The 14,499-nt window shown below is 33.7% G+C and overlaps 2 non-coding genes across 2 annotated transcripts; both read left to right on the top strand.

Annotated features, from left to right (window-relative positions):
• The first annotated feature begins 10,133 nt into the window (after positions 1-10,133).
• On the top strand, positions 10,134-10,207 carry TRNAP-UGG (transfer RNA proline (anticodon UGG)). The gene has a single exon. It is a non-coding gene; the product is annotated as a tRNA-Pro (tRNA).
• Positions 10,208-10,385: 178 nt separating this feature from the next.
• TRNAW-CCA (transfer RNA tryptophan (anticodon CCA)) lies at positions 10,386-10,459 on the top strand. The gene has a single exon. It is a non-coding gene; the product is annotated as a tRNA-Trp (tRNA).
• Positions 10,460-14,499: the final 4,040 nt, after the last annotated feature.

The following is a 14,499-nucleotide window of genomic DNA, read 5'->3' on the forward strand; positions in this document are numbered from 1 at the left end:
GAGCTATAATTTAAAGTATAATAGTTGAATAAACTTTGGACTATAGATATTGTATATATCATGTTCGAATATACAAGTATGATCTTGTATAAATTATTGGATTAATCAAAGGTATGTATAAGATATAGGTATATATATATATAAATGGTTTGAATGATTATATAAGTATGTATATATATATATATATAAAGTCGAATAAGCATGCAAATATACATGTATGCGTTGTGTATTGAATTTAGTTATGTCATTATATAAGTATGCGAGGATTGATTGTGCATTTATATATGTACAAGTTTTTGTTTTGAAATTGAGTATGAAATTATACATTCATATGGTAGATTCGAATATGTATAAATGCACATGTATAAATTCTTGAATCGAAATTTGGTATGGAATTATATATGTATGTGAAAGTTTCGATTTTGTATGTATATTCACGTAAAAGTTTTTGAATGGTAGTGAAGATATGAAATTGTTAGTTTGAATTATTATAAAGTGATTGAATATAATACAGACGTTACGTCTAGCAAGCTTAATGCCGGTGAAGTAATTCAGACTTTAAGTCTAGCAGGCTAAATGCCGGTGATACATTTCAGACTTTAAGTCTAGCAGGCTTAATGCCGGTGATACATTTCAGACTATATGTCTAGCAGGCTTAATGCCGGTGATACATTTCAGACTATATGTCTAGCAGGCTAAGTGCCGGTGTACTGAATCAGGCTTTAAGCCTAGCAGGCAAAATGCCGGTGAATCTGTTTAAATTGTGTTAGAATATGCAATGGATATATCTATGATTTGTGATTATATGAAATCGATGAATACATATGTACATTAGATATATGTGATTGCTGAATTTATAAATGCATATGGTGATATGTGGTAGTTAAACATATATATGTTGAGCCTATGTGTTTGATAATTAATCATGTATGCATTTGAGATATATATATATATGTGTGTATTTCGAATGTATGTGTTACCTAGGTATTCAGGTATAAATTCATAATGAGTATATTTATATACAAACAAATATAAGATGTGATTGATGTATATATATTTGTGTTAGATTTGAATTGATTTAGAACATACCATGAGTGTACATATACAATCGGTTTGATATGTATATAATATGTATATATATGCTCGGTGGTATACATTCAATTGTAATGTTGTTTTGTATAATATATATATTAAACTGAATTCATCCGACAGGTATACATATCTGACTATAAATGAAATGGTCCGAGTAGAATAATGTATGAATGTTAGTTGGTTGTGTTAGTTGAAATTTCAGTAGAATAGATTAAAAAGGTTATAATAATTATGTGTTTATAATTATACATTTAGTTATGCTGGAGACTTACTAAGCTATAAAAGCTTACTTCGTTTGCTTTCGTTCATTCGTTTTTATAGATTTGGAGACGCGTTACGAGCTCGGGGATCATCAGCACAGTCCATCACACTATCGACTTCTTTTGGTATTTTGTTAAATATTTGAACTCGATCTTATGGCATGTATAGGCTTGATAATGTTTTGGTTAGTTTTGAATCCTATTGTGTAAATAGCAATGGGAAAAGAGTTTAGTTTCCATGCTTGAATTTGATTATATATGTTCATGAATTGGACTTGCATTTGGAATTAGATATTAAAGTTATGTTTATGTGAGCTTGGTTTCGTAATGCCTCGTAACCCTGATTCAGCGACAGAGACGGGTTAGGGGTGTTACATTTTATTGGTATCAGAGCTACGGTTTAGTCGATTCTCGGAACTAGCGTAGCGTGTATGAGTCTAGCTATACATGCCATATTTTTATATCGAGATAGTGTGATGACTGCTGACGTCTAAAAATGTGTTTTCGTATAGTAATGGATCTCGACCGAGCCGTAGCTGATGATGTTGAGAGTATAGCGCCTGCTCCCGCGCAAGGGACAGAGCCAGTAGATTCTCGACCAATCTCGAGTAACCAGGAGGGAGAGGCTAAACAAGCCTTCTACCAAATGATGAATGACTGGTTTACTCATTATGTCCGAACTAATCCGGTTACACAACAACCTCCACCCCCGACTAATCCATCTTCGATTCCTGTTATACCCCAAGTAAGTGATCCGATGAGATTACTTAAGCCTCCGGTTGACAAAATTCGAAAACACGGGGCCGAAGAGTTCAGAGCTACTGATGATGATGATGCTGAGCGAGCTGAATTCTGGCTTGATAATACTATTCGAGTGTTTGATGAGTTGTCTTGCACCCCTGATGAGTGCTTGAAATGTGCCATATCCTTGCTACGGGACACTGCATATCACTGGTGGAATACACTAGTATCGGTGGTTCCGAAAGAGCGAGTGACCTGGGAATTCTTTCAGACTGAGTTTCGTAAGAAATACATCAGCCAGAGATTTATTGATCAGAAACTTAAGGAATTTCTTGAACTGAAACAGGGTCGTATGACAGTGACAGAATATGAACGGAAATTTGTGAGACTTAGTAGATATGCTCGAGAGTGTGTTTCAACTGAAGCTATCATGTGTAGAAGATTTGAAGATGGGCTGAATGAAGATATTAAACTGTTATTTGGTATACTTGAGATAAAAGAGTTCGTAGTACTTGTTGAACGAGCTTGTAAAGCTGAGGAGCTCGGGAAAGAGAAGAGGAAAGCTGACTATGAAGCTCGAGATTCTCGTAAAAGATCATTCAGTAAATCATTTCAGTCGACCTCAAGGAAATTCAGAGCAGATCATAGCCAATCTAAAGCTACTGCAGGGTTTCCTAAGTATGATCGAGATCGACCCCCTGTGAGTTCACGAGCTACTTCAGTTGCTAGCGTTGGTAGTGTTCGACAAAATAGATCAGAGTGCAAGCATTGTGGGAAATGGCATCCTGGGGATTGCAGATTCCATGATCGGTCTTGCTTCAAGTGTGGTTCAAAAGATCATTTCATTCGAGAGTGTCCGATGGTAGCTGAGCAAAACACTGTGCAGGATACTAGACCGAGTAATGTGCCAGTCCGAGGTAGACCGCCGAGACAATTGAGTAATGTAAATGGTAGTCAGAGAGGAACCAGGGACACAGCAATTCGATCTGAGGCCCGTGCACCTGCTAGAGCTTATGCCATCCATGCTCGAGAGGAGGCTTCTTCTCCAGATGTTATTACTGGTACTTTCACTCTTTATGATACTAATGTTATTGCATTGATTGATCCTGGTTCGACTCATTCTTATGTGTGTGAGACTTTAGTATTCAGTAAGACTTTGCCTGTTGAGTCTACTGAGTTTGTAATTAAAGTATCGAACCCCCTGGGCCGGTGTGTTTTGGTTGACAAAGTGTGCAAGAATTGTCCGTTGATGATTCGAGATTTATGTTTTCCAGCTGATTTGATGTTGTTACCATTCGACGAGTTCGATATAATTCTGGGTATGGATTGGTTAACTCTGCATGATGCTATTGTAAACTGCAAACGGAAAACTATTGATCTACGGTGTCAGAATGATGAGATTATTCGGATCGAATCTAATGATCTGAATGGTTTATCAGCAATAATATCCTCGATGTCGGCTCAGAAGTATGTGAGAAGGGGTTGTGAAGCTTACCTTGCATTTGTTCTTGATAGTAAAGTGACCGAAAAGAAGATTGAATCTGTACCAGTAGTGTGTGAGTATTCAGACGTGGTTCCCGAAGAATTACCGGGTTTGCCACCTATTCGAGAGGTAGAGTTTGGTATTGAGTTAGTACCAGGGACGACTCCCATATCGATAGCTCCGTACCGTATAGCACCGACCGAATTAAAAGAATTGAAAGTACAGTTGCAAGAGCTGACTGATAAAGGTTTTGCACGACCGAGTTTCTCTCCTTGGGGTGAACCAGTTCTATTTGTGAGAAAGAAAGACGGAACGATGAGAATGTGCATTGATTACCGGCAACTCAATAAAGTGACTATAAAGAATAAGTATCCGTTACCACGGATTGATGATTTGTTCGATCAGTTGAAAGGGGCTACTGTGTTTTCAAAGATAGATCTGAGATCAGGCTACTATCAGTTGCGAGTTAAAGACTCTGATGTGCCAAAGACTGCTTTCCGAACGAGGTACGGACATTATGAGTTTCTTGTTATGCCTTTCGGACTTACTAATGCACCTGCTATTTTCATGGATTTGATGAATCGGATTTTTAGGAAGTATCTGGATCGGTTTGTGGTAGTATTTATTGATGACATTTTGATCTACTCTCGAGACGAAAATGAACATGCTGAACATCTGAGACTTGTGTTACAAACTTTGCGAGATAAGCAGTTGTATGCAAAGTTTAGTAAATGTGAGTTCTGGTTACGTGAAGTCAGTTTTCTGGGCCATGTTGTATCAGCATCGGGTATTTGGGTTGATCCGAGTAAAATTTCAGCTATACTTGATTGGAAACCTCCGAGGAATGTTTCGGAAGTTCGAAGCTTTTTGGAGCTCGCTGGCTATTATAGACGTTTTGTGAAAGGGTTCTCTATGATTGCGACCCCGATGACAAGGCTACTACAAAAAGACGTTAAGTTTGAGTGGTCAGAAAAGTGCCAGAAAAGTTTCGATCAGTTGAAAGCTCTTTTAACCAAAGCTCCAGTCCTAGTTCAACCCGAATCGGGTAAAGAGTTTGTTATCTATAGTGATGCATCTTTAAATGGTTTGGGCTGTGTATTGATGCAGGAAGGCAAAGTTGTAGCCTATGCCTCGAGACAGTTAAAGCCGCATGAAAAGAACTATCCAACGCATGATCTGGAATTGGCCGCTATTGTATTTGCGTTAAAAATATGGCGTCACTATCTGTTTGGCGAAAGATGCCATGTTTATTCCGATCATAAAAGCTTGAAATATTTGATGACTCAGAAAGATCTGAATTTGAGACAGCGTCGATGGTTGGAATTGTTGAAAGATTACGAGCTTGTGATTGACTATCATCCGGGAAAGGCTAATGTTGTTGCTGATGCCCTAAGTCGAAAATCATTGTTTGCTTTACGTGCAATGAACGCGCATATGGCTATGTCTGACGATGGTGTGATAGTAGCTGAGTTGAAAGTAAAATCGTTATTTATTCAACAGATTTGTGAAGCCCAGAAAGTCGATGATGATTTAATTGCAAAACGAGCTCAGTGTGACTTAAATGTTGATTCAGAGTTTCTAGTTGATGCTGAGAATTGTTTGAGATTTAGAAACCGATTATGTGTTCCGAAAAATCCAGAGTTAATTCAGATGATTTTGAATGAAGCCCACAATAGTCGATTTTCTGTTCATCCGGGTAGCACAAAAATGTATAATGATCTGAAACAACACTATTGGTGGCATGGAATGAAACGGGACATTTCTGAATTTGTTTCGAAATGTTTAATATGTCAGCAAGTAAAGGCCGAACATCAGGTACCTTCTGGATTGCTGCAGCCGATCATGATACCTGAATGGAAATGGGACAGAGTTACGATGGATTTTGTATCCGGTTTACCGTTGACACCGAGCAAGAAAGATGCAATCTGGGTTATTGTTGATAGGTTGACAAAATCGGCGCACTTTATTCCGATTCGCACGGATTTCCCACTCGATAAACTTGCTGAATTGTATGTTTTTCAAATTGTGAGATTGCATGGTGTGCCTATTTCTATCGTTTCAGATAGAGACCCGAGATTCACATCGCGATTTTGGAAGAAATTACAAGATGCTTTAGGTACGAAGCTACATTTTAGCACAGCTTTCCATCCGCAAACAGATGGTCAATCCGAGCGAATCATTCAGATACTTGAGGATATGTTGAGATGTTGCATTCTTGAGTTTGAAGGTACGTGGGAACGATATTTACCTTTGATTGAATTTGCTTATAATAACAGCTTTCAATCTAGTATCAAAATGGCACCTTATGAGGCTTTGTACGGTCGTAAATGTCGTACACCACTGTATTGGACCGAGCTCAGTGAAAATAAGATACACGGGGTTGATTTGATTAAAGAGACCGAACAGAAAGTGAAAGTGATTCGGGACAGTCTGAAATCAGCATCGGATCGTCAGAAATCTTATGCAGATTTGAAAAGAAAAGATATAGAATTTCAGACCGGCGATAAAGTGTTTTTGAAAGTCTCACCATGGAAGAAAGTACTCAGATTCGGTCGTAAAGGCAAATTGAGTCCAAGATTCATTGGACCGTATGAGATTATAGAGCGTGTCGGACCGGTTGCTTATAGATTGATGTTACCACCTGAGCTAGAAAAGATTCACAATGTATTTCATGTTTCGATGCTCCGTAGATACCGATCTGATCCTTCACATGTGATTTGTCCGACGGAGATTGAAATTAACCCTGATATGTCATATGAAGAAGAACCGATTAGCATTCTGGCTCGTGAGATCAAAGAATTACGAAATAAGAAAATTCCGTTAGTTAAAGTGTTGTGGCATAAACATGGAGTTGAAGAAGCAACTTGGGAGTCAGAAGATACAATGAAAGAGCGTTATCCAAACCTATTCACCGGTAAGATTTTCGGGGACGAAAATTCCTAAGGGGGGGAGAGTTGTAACAACCCGGTTTTGACTCTAATCGGACATAGTGGTTTCGGGACCACAAGTCCGAGTCAAAAAAATATTTTAATATTATTTTGTGTGTTTATTATGTGTGAATTTAATTGTGTGAAATTTTCGTGTTTTAATTTTGTCATTTGAGTGTCCGATTAAATAAAAGGATTAAATCGCTTAAAATAAAAATTTAGGGGTTAAATCTAAAAGTACCTAATTGTTGTTGTCTTTTTAAAATGGGGGATTAATGATGCAATTAGACTAAAACATAGATAGTGGGTGGCAAAGGACTAATATGACCTTCTTATATATGTTTTGTTTATTAATTATTAAAGGTTAAATAAGTAAATTAATAAATAATGTATAGTATAATAAAACAAAACATAAAACAAGCCATTATCATCTCTTTTGTTGGCCGAATGTTGCAAGGAAAGAAAACATCCATGGCATTTAGGGTTTCGGCACTTTACTAGCTTGATTAAGGTATGAAATTGTTTCGGTTTTTGATGATTTTTACGTTTTTGAGATCGTTGCTTTGAATACTTCAAAACCCATGTCTTAATTTTGTGAATTGATGAATATTTTGAATTATGCCATTGATGAATATTTGTGTTTTGGGATGTTTGATGATGAATAATGGAAGATATGTCTTAGATTAACATGTTTTGTCTTGGGATTTTTGATGAATTTGAGTATTTAGGGCTAGATTGTGAAAATAAATTTTTGAGGGACTAAAATGTGAAATAAATGAAATGTATGGACTTGTATGAATACAAGGAAGATTCGGCCTAACTATAGTGTTGTGAGATTTTGTGTATTTTGTGTTTTATGCAATAGGGACTAAATTGCAAAAAGTGTAAAATGTCTGGGGCAAAATGGTAATTTGCCCATTTAAGTGTTTTTGGATAAAATTGAATGATTTGATGAATAAAAGGGTTAAATTTGACTATGTTTAGATCAAGGAACGAAGAAAACGAATTTGGATCGGGGGAAATCGAAGGTAATCGAATAGTCGATCGTGTTTGCTGATATCCGAGGTAAGTCTATTAGCAACTAAAAGTTATTAAGTTAATATTTATACATGCATACTAATTTTATCTTATGATTGAGCTATAATTTAAAGTATAATAGTTGAATAAACTTTGGACTATAGATATTGTATATATCATGTTCGAATATACAAGTATGATCTTGTATAAATTATTGGATTAATCAAAGGTATGTATAAGATATAGGTATATATATATATAAATGGTTTGAATGATTATATAAGTATGTATATATATATATATATAAAGTCGAATAAGCATGCAAATATACATGTATGCGTTGTGTATTGAATTTAGTTATGTCATTATATAAGTATGCGAGGATTGATTGTGCATTTATATATGTACAAGTTTTTGTTTTGAAATTGAGTATGAAATTATACATTCATATGGTAGATTCGAATATGTATAAATGCACATGTATAAATTCTTGAATCGAAATTTGGTATGGAATTATATATGTATGTGAAAGTTTCGATTTTGTATGTATATTCACGTAAAAGTTTTTGAATGGTAGTGAAGATATGAAATTGTTAGTTTGAATTATTATAAAGTGATTGAATATAATACAGACGTTACGTCTAGCAAGCTTAATGCCGGTGAAGTAATTCAGACTTTAAGTCTAGCAGGCTAAATGCCGGTGATACATTTCAGACTTTAAGTCTAGCAGGCTTAATGCCGGTGATACATTTCAGACTATATGTCTAGCAGGCTTAATGCCGGTGATACATTTCAGACTATATGTCTAGCAGGCTAAGTGCCGGTGTACTGAATCAGGCTTTAAGCCTAGCAGGCAAAATGCCGGTGAATCTGTTTAAATTGTGTTAGAATATGCAATGGATATATCTATGATTTGTGATTATATGAAATCGATGAATACATATGTACATTAGATATATGTGATTGCTGAATTTATAAATGCATATGGTGATATGTGGTAGTTAAACATATATATGTTGAGCCTATGTGTTTGATAATTAATCATGTATGCATTTGAGATATATATATATATGTGTGTATTTCGAATGTATGTGTTACCTAGGTATTCAGGTATAAATTCATAATGAGTATATTTATATACAAACAAATATAAGATGTGATTGATGTATATATATTTGTGTTAGATTTGAATTGATTTAGAACATACCATGAGTGTACATATACAATCGGTTTGATATGTATATAATATGTATATATATGCTCGGTGGTATACATTCAATTGTAATGTTGTTTTGTATAATATATATATTAAACTGAATTCATCCGACAGGTATACATATCTGACTATAAATGAAATGGTCCGAGTAGAATAATGTATGAATGTTAGTTGGTTGTGTTAGTTGAAATTTCAGTAGAATAGATTAAAAAGGTTATAATAATTATGTGTTTATAATTATACATTTAGTTATGCTGGAGACTTACTAAGCTATAAAAGCTTACTTCGTTTGCTTTCGTTCATTCGTTTTTATAGATTTGGAGACGCGTTACGAGCTCGGGGATCATCAGCACAGTCCATCACACTATCGACTTCTTTTGGTATTTTGTTAAATATTTGAACTCGATCTTATGGCATGTATAGGCTTGATAATGTTTTGGTTAGTTTTGAATCCTATTGTGTAAATAGCAATGGGAAAAGAGTTTAGTTTCCATGCTTGAATTTGATTATATATGTTCATGAATTGGACTTGCATTTGGAATTAGATATTAAAGTTATGTTTATGTGAGCTTGGTTTCGTAATGCCTCGTAACCCTGATTCAGCGACAGAGACGGGTTAGGGGTGTTACAACCGTACGGTATTTTCTTTAAGTATCTTGTAGGATACTGTTGTTCCAGCCACATTTCTCTTTTCGCTCTACTAGTAATTTAATTGGAGCTTGAACCCGAGTTTCGGTGAGGTTGAATCCACTTTTTTCGTTCTACCTTCCTTATTTATTTTATCTAATTCTTATCTAATTCTAAAAAAAACTAAAAAAAATGGGGGGGCGAGAGAGTAGTCACAGATATTTGATTGTATCTCGATCTAATCTTTTTCGCCCCGTCCCGCGACAATAACTCGAATTAAAAAAAAGGGAATGTTAACGCATCCGGGAAGAAACAATTGATCTCTATCAATAAACCCGCTAAAGAACCGAACCAGAGAGTACTTAGTACCGGTGCTACGGAAAGATATGTTTTTAGATCTCGCATTTAAAATCCTCCTTCTTTATCGTATTACATTATGGTAATACATATATAATCGCATGTATGTGTGGTTAAAGACCACTTGGATTTGTCTATTTGTACCTAGAATTCCTAATTCAAAATTCAAATTTAAATGTACAATGATTCGATAGATAAGATTTTCCCTTTCTTAAAACAGCAAAACAAAATAAGTCCCTTTCCGCCTGAGAATTCCCGCTAAAAATATTCATTTATTATTCATTATATGGTTGTTATATGATATGAGACCAAAAAGAGGAAATGGAAAGATCCGTTTTGTATATCAATAGATGAAATAAGGGTGTGGAAAACAAGACAGGGATTCTTTACAATGACATTGTAGGCCAATTGAAAGGGATGTAGCGCAGCTTGGTAGCGCGTTTGTTTTGGGTACAAAATGTCACGGGTTCAAATCCTGTCATCCCTACCTATTACTTCTCCTTTGAGCAGTAACGAGGGAGTCGTTTTAGATTGATTAAAATTAAGCATACATAATCTATCGTTTTCTCTTATTATATATGATATATGATAGTATAGTTGTGCGTGATGTATTGGGGTTATAAAATAAAAGAATCCTCTTTTTTACAGTCTTATTTATTAAGAAAGCGCTCTTAGTTCAGTTCGGTAGAACGTGGGTCTCCAAAACCCAATGTCGTAGGTTCAAATCCTACAGAGCGTGATTCCGCTCTTGTTAGGTCGAAAATTACACCGAACTGAAAAAAAAATTGAACAGCAATTCGAATTTGACCTGCTTGGATTAAATTATTAAATTAAAATTATTAAATAAATTGAAATTAAAAAATTTAAGAATTAAAGGGGTCAGTCAAAAAAGGGTATGTTAATTAATCAAAGGTCCAACTGATCACCACGTCTGTATTGTAAATATGCGGTTACGAATAATCCAGCCAAAGTAATAGGAATTAGACCTAAGACGATTCCAAATAGAAAAACTTCAATAATTTCAATTTATTTGAAAGGAGAAAAAGAAAGGTAATATCTATCCTGTATGATTTTTACGAATCTATAAAAAACTATAAAAAAATGCTTATTAATTGACTAAATAAATGAATGAAAAAATATGATTTTTAGATATCACAATTTCAGCACCACACCCAACGATTTCAAAAGATTTATGTAATTTTTGTATTAATCGTTAGCATTTTGCGTTTGTTTTAAGGATTTATCAAACCAACTAGATATTGGGTTGTACCCGTTACGTTATATGAAAAGCGTTTCGATTCCTGTCATAATTGTACCATACTTCAAAAAAGTATTTCGAATTCTAAAAATATGTCTTGATTTATTTTATTACATTTTCTTATACAAACATAGGATTTCTTTAGATCACTTCAAATTGATACATTATTTGTATATCCACTAAATTAGAAAAGGGGTTTTCTCCATTGGGTTGAAAACAGGGGAAGGAGATATAGTAATTCAGAGAAATAATGATTCATAAAGTTACAAAATTGAAACTTAATGGGTTAGTTTCGACAATCCAGTTAAAGCTCTTATATATATGTGCTCAGCGATCCGCTATAGTATAAATAGAAAAAAAATTCTTATTCTATTATATTCTATTATTTAATTATTTATTATTATAAATTGAATATTATAAAAATAACAAATTATTATAACACTAACATAACAAATACAAATGGGCGATGGGGAAAATAAGAATCCTCCCCCTGGAAATGAAAAAAAAGATATTCAAAAATTCAAAAAAGTAAAACCTTTGTATCCTATTCGAGTTAAACCAATTCAGATTACTCCAAATTTATTTGGCGTACAAAAAAACTTTTTGAATTCCCCGTAGAAAGAGATTTGGTTAATGAAAAAACTTTGAAGGCCGCCCAATATCCTTTCTTTTTCCAAACATTTTTTCGAATACGCTTTTTTGATGTAGAAGTACGTTTTTTTGGAACTGCCATTCAAAAAAAGTTATTCAGTGCTATAGTTGGATGTCAAAGACATCTATTTTTAAAACAAAAAGATCGGTCTTTTGATGTCATTATTTATCTATTCCTATAGATTTTATAAATTATATTATAATTATATATATACTACAATACAAATTGCATAAAAAATGAATAGAGATGGGAAAATCGCATAAAATGCTTCTATTCTAGAACAAAAAAACAATATAACCCCTTTTTTATTTATATTCCATACACTATCCAGAAAAAAAAAGAATTTGTATTTAATTTATTGGTACCTTTCTTTTTTATATCTCCATTCAAATCTATAGGATAGAATAGGATTTATATCTATTATGATATATAAATCGAATTGATGAAATCAAAAAAACGCAAAAAAAGTCTTTCTTTTTCTATCTACGCCCAGTTTTTTGTTGTCTTACATTTATAATTTATACATCTCCATTTATACATGAAAACTACATCAAAATAAAAAGTGTAAAACCCATTTTATCTACCTATGCAAACTTGAATTTGATTTTTTCCATAAATTGGTCAAACTCGAAGAGAGGGTATGCCTAATTTTCATTTTCAACCAAATTCGAATGAGACTCGTAGTTAATCTGTTAAAGGATACATAATTTTGAAAAAAAAAGAATATTTTATTATATTAATAGTCATTTTTCTTTTAATTATATGTAAATATAAAGAAAATATCGGATAGTCTTTCCTACAAGAAAATGTTCATTTATTGTAGTGGAAGACAATCAATCAGTTCCGCGATGAAAATGAACTAGTTAATAAGTTCGAATAAACAAACTCAAATAATTCGTTTTTCTTTTAAGTTCTAGGACATCCTATGATTTATATCATACTTTTTTGGGGGGAATTCTTTGTATTTTTGATCGATGTATCTAACTTATTGTAAATAGAAATTATTGTAATATGTAATAATAAATAATAATTGATATTTTCAGAAAAATATTACTATAATGAAAAAAAGAATTCTTTTGTTTTTCATTATAGTAACTCGGCGAGATCATTTGATTACTTCTAACTTCGAAATTTGAATATTTTTGAAATAGTTGCGAAAGATTAAAAAATTAAGAATAGAAAATTCCAGTTAACTTTGTAATCTCTCGATTTTTTTATTGCTCCTTTTCAATCATTTTATTGCTCCTTTTCAATCAAAAGAGATAAGAGCCAGTGAATCAGAAACGATTAATTAAGAAAGAATAACAAAAAAGTTTTTATGGAGCATACAGATCAATATTCATGGATCATACCTTTTGTTCCACTTCCCATTCCTATTTTAATAGGAATGGGACTCCTACTTTTTCCGACGGCAACAAAAAATCTTCGTCGTATGTGGGCTTTTCCCAATATTTTATTGTTAAGTATAGTTATGATTTTTTCGCTCGATCTGTCTATTCAGCAAATAAATAAAGTTCTATCTATCAATATGTATGGTCTTGGACCATCAATAATGATTTTTCTTTCGAGTTTGACTACTTTATTGATTCACTTACCTCTATTATGTCAATATTAATCACTACTGTTGGAATTTTTGTTCTTATTTATAGTGACAATTATATGTCTCATGATGAAGGATATTTGAGATTTTTTGCTTATATGAGTTTGTTCAATACTTCAATGTTGGGATTAGTTACTAGTTGTAATTTGATACAAATTTATATTTTTTGGGAATTAGTTGGAATGTGTTCTTATCTATTAATAGGTTTTTGGTTCACACGACCCGCTGCGGCAAACGCTTGTCAAAAAGCGTTTGTAACTAATCGGATAGGCGATTTTGGTTTATTATTAGGAATCTTAGGTTTTTATTGGATAACGGGAAGTTTCGAATTTCAAGATTTGTTCGAAATATTTAATAACTTGATTTATAATAATGAGGTTCATTTTTTATTTGTTACTTTATGTGCCTCTTTATTATTTGCCGGCGCAGTTGCTAAATCTGCGCAATTTCCTCTTCATGTATGGTTACCTGATGCCATGGAGGGGCCTACTCCTATTTCGGCTCTTATACATGCTGCCACTATGGTAGCTGCGGGAATTTTTCTTGTAGCCCGCCTGCTTCCTCTTTTTATAGTTATACCTTACATAATGAATCTAATATCTTTGATAGGTATAATAACGGTATTATTAGGGGCTACTTTAGCCCTTGCTCAAAACGATATTAAGAGGGGTTTAGCCTATTCTACAATGTCCCAACTGGGTTATATGATGTTAGCTCTAGGTATGGGGTCTTATCGAGCCGCTTTATTTCATTTGATTACTCATGCTTATTCGAAAGCGTTGTTGTTTTTAGCATCCGGATCGATTATTCATTCCATGGAAGCTATTGTTGGATATTCTCCAGAGAAAAGCCAGAATATGGTTTTTATGGGCGGTTTAAGAAAGCACGTGCCCGTTACCCAAATTGCTTTTTTAGTAGGTACACTTTCTCTTTGCGGTATTCCACCCCTTGCTTGTTTTTGGTCCAAAGATGAAATTCTTAGTGACAGTTGGTTGTATTCACCGATTTTTGCAATAATAGCTTGGTCCACTGCCGGATTAACAGCATTTTATATGTTTCGGATCTATTTACTTACTTTTGAAGGACATTTAAACGTTCATTTTCAAAAATATAGTGGCAAAAAAAGTAGCTCTTTCTATTCAATAAAACTATGGGGTAAAGAAGAGCAAAAAATAATTAACAGAAATTTTCGTTTATTTCCTTTATTAACATTAACAATGAATAACAACGAGCAGCCATATACAATTGGTGGAAAAAAAGAAGCTCGTA

The sequence above is a fragment of the Gossypium hirsutum genome, chromosome A12 (genome assembly GCF_007990345.1).
Source record: "Gossypium hirsutum isolate 1008001.06 chromosome A12, Gossypium_hirsutum_v2.1, whole genome shotgun sequence".
NCBI classification, from domain to species: Eukaryota; Viridiplantae; Streptophyta; class Magnoliopsida; order Malvales; family Malvaceae; genus Gossypium; species Gossypium hirsutum.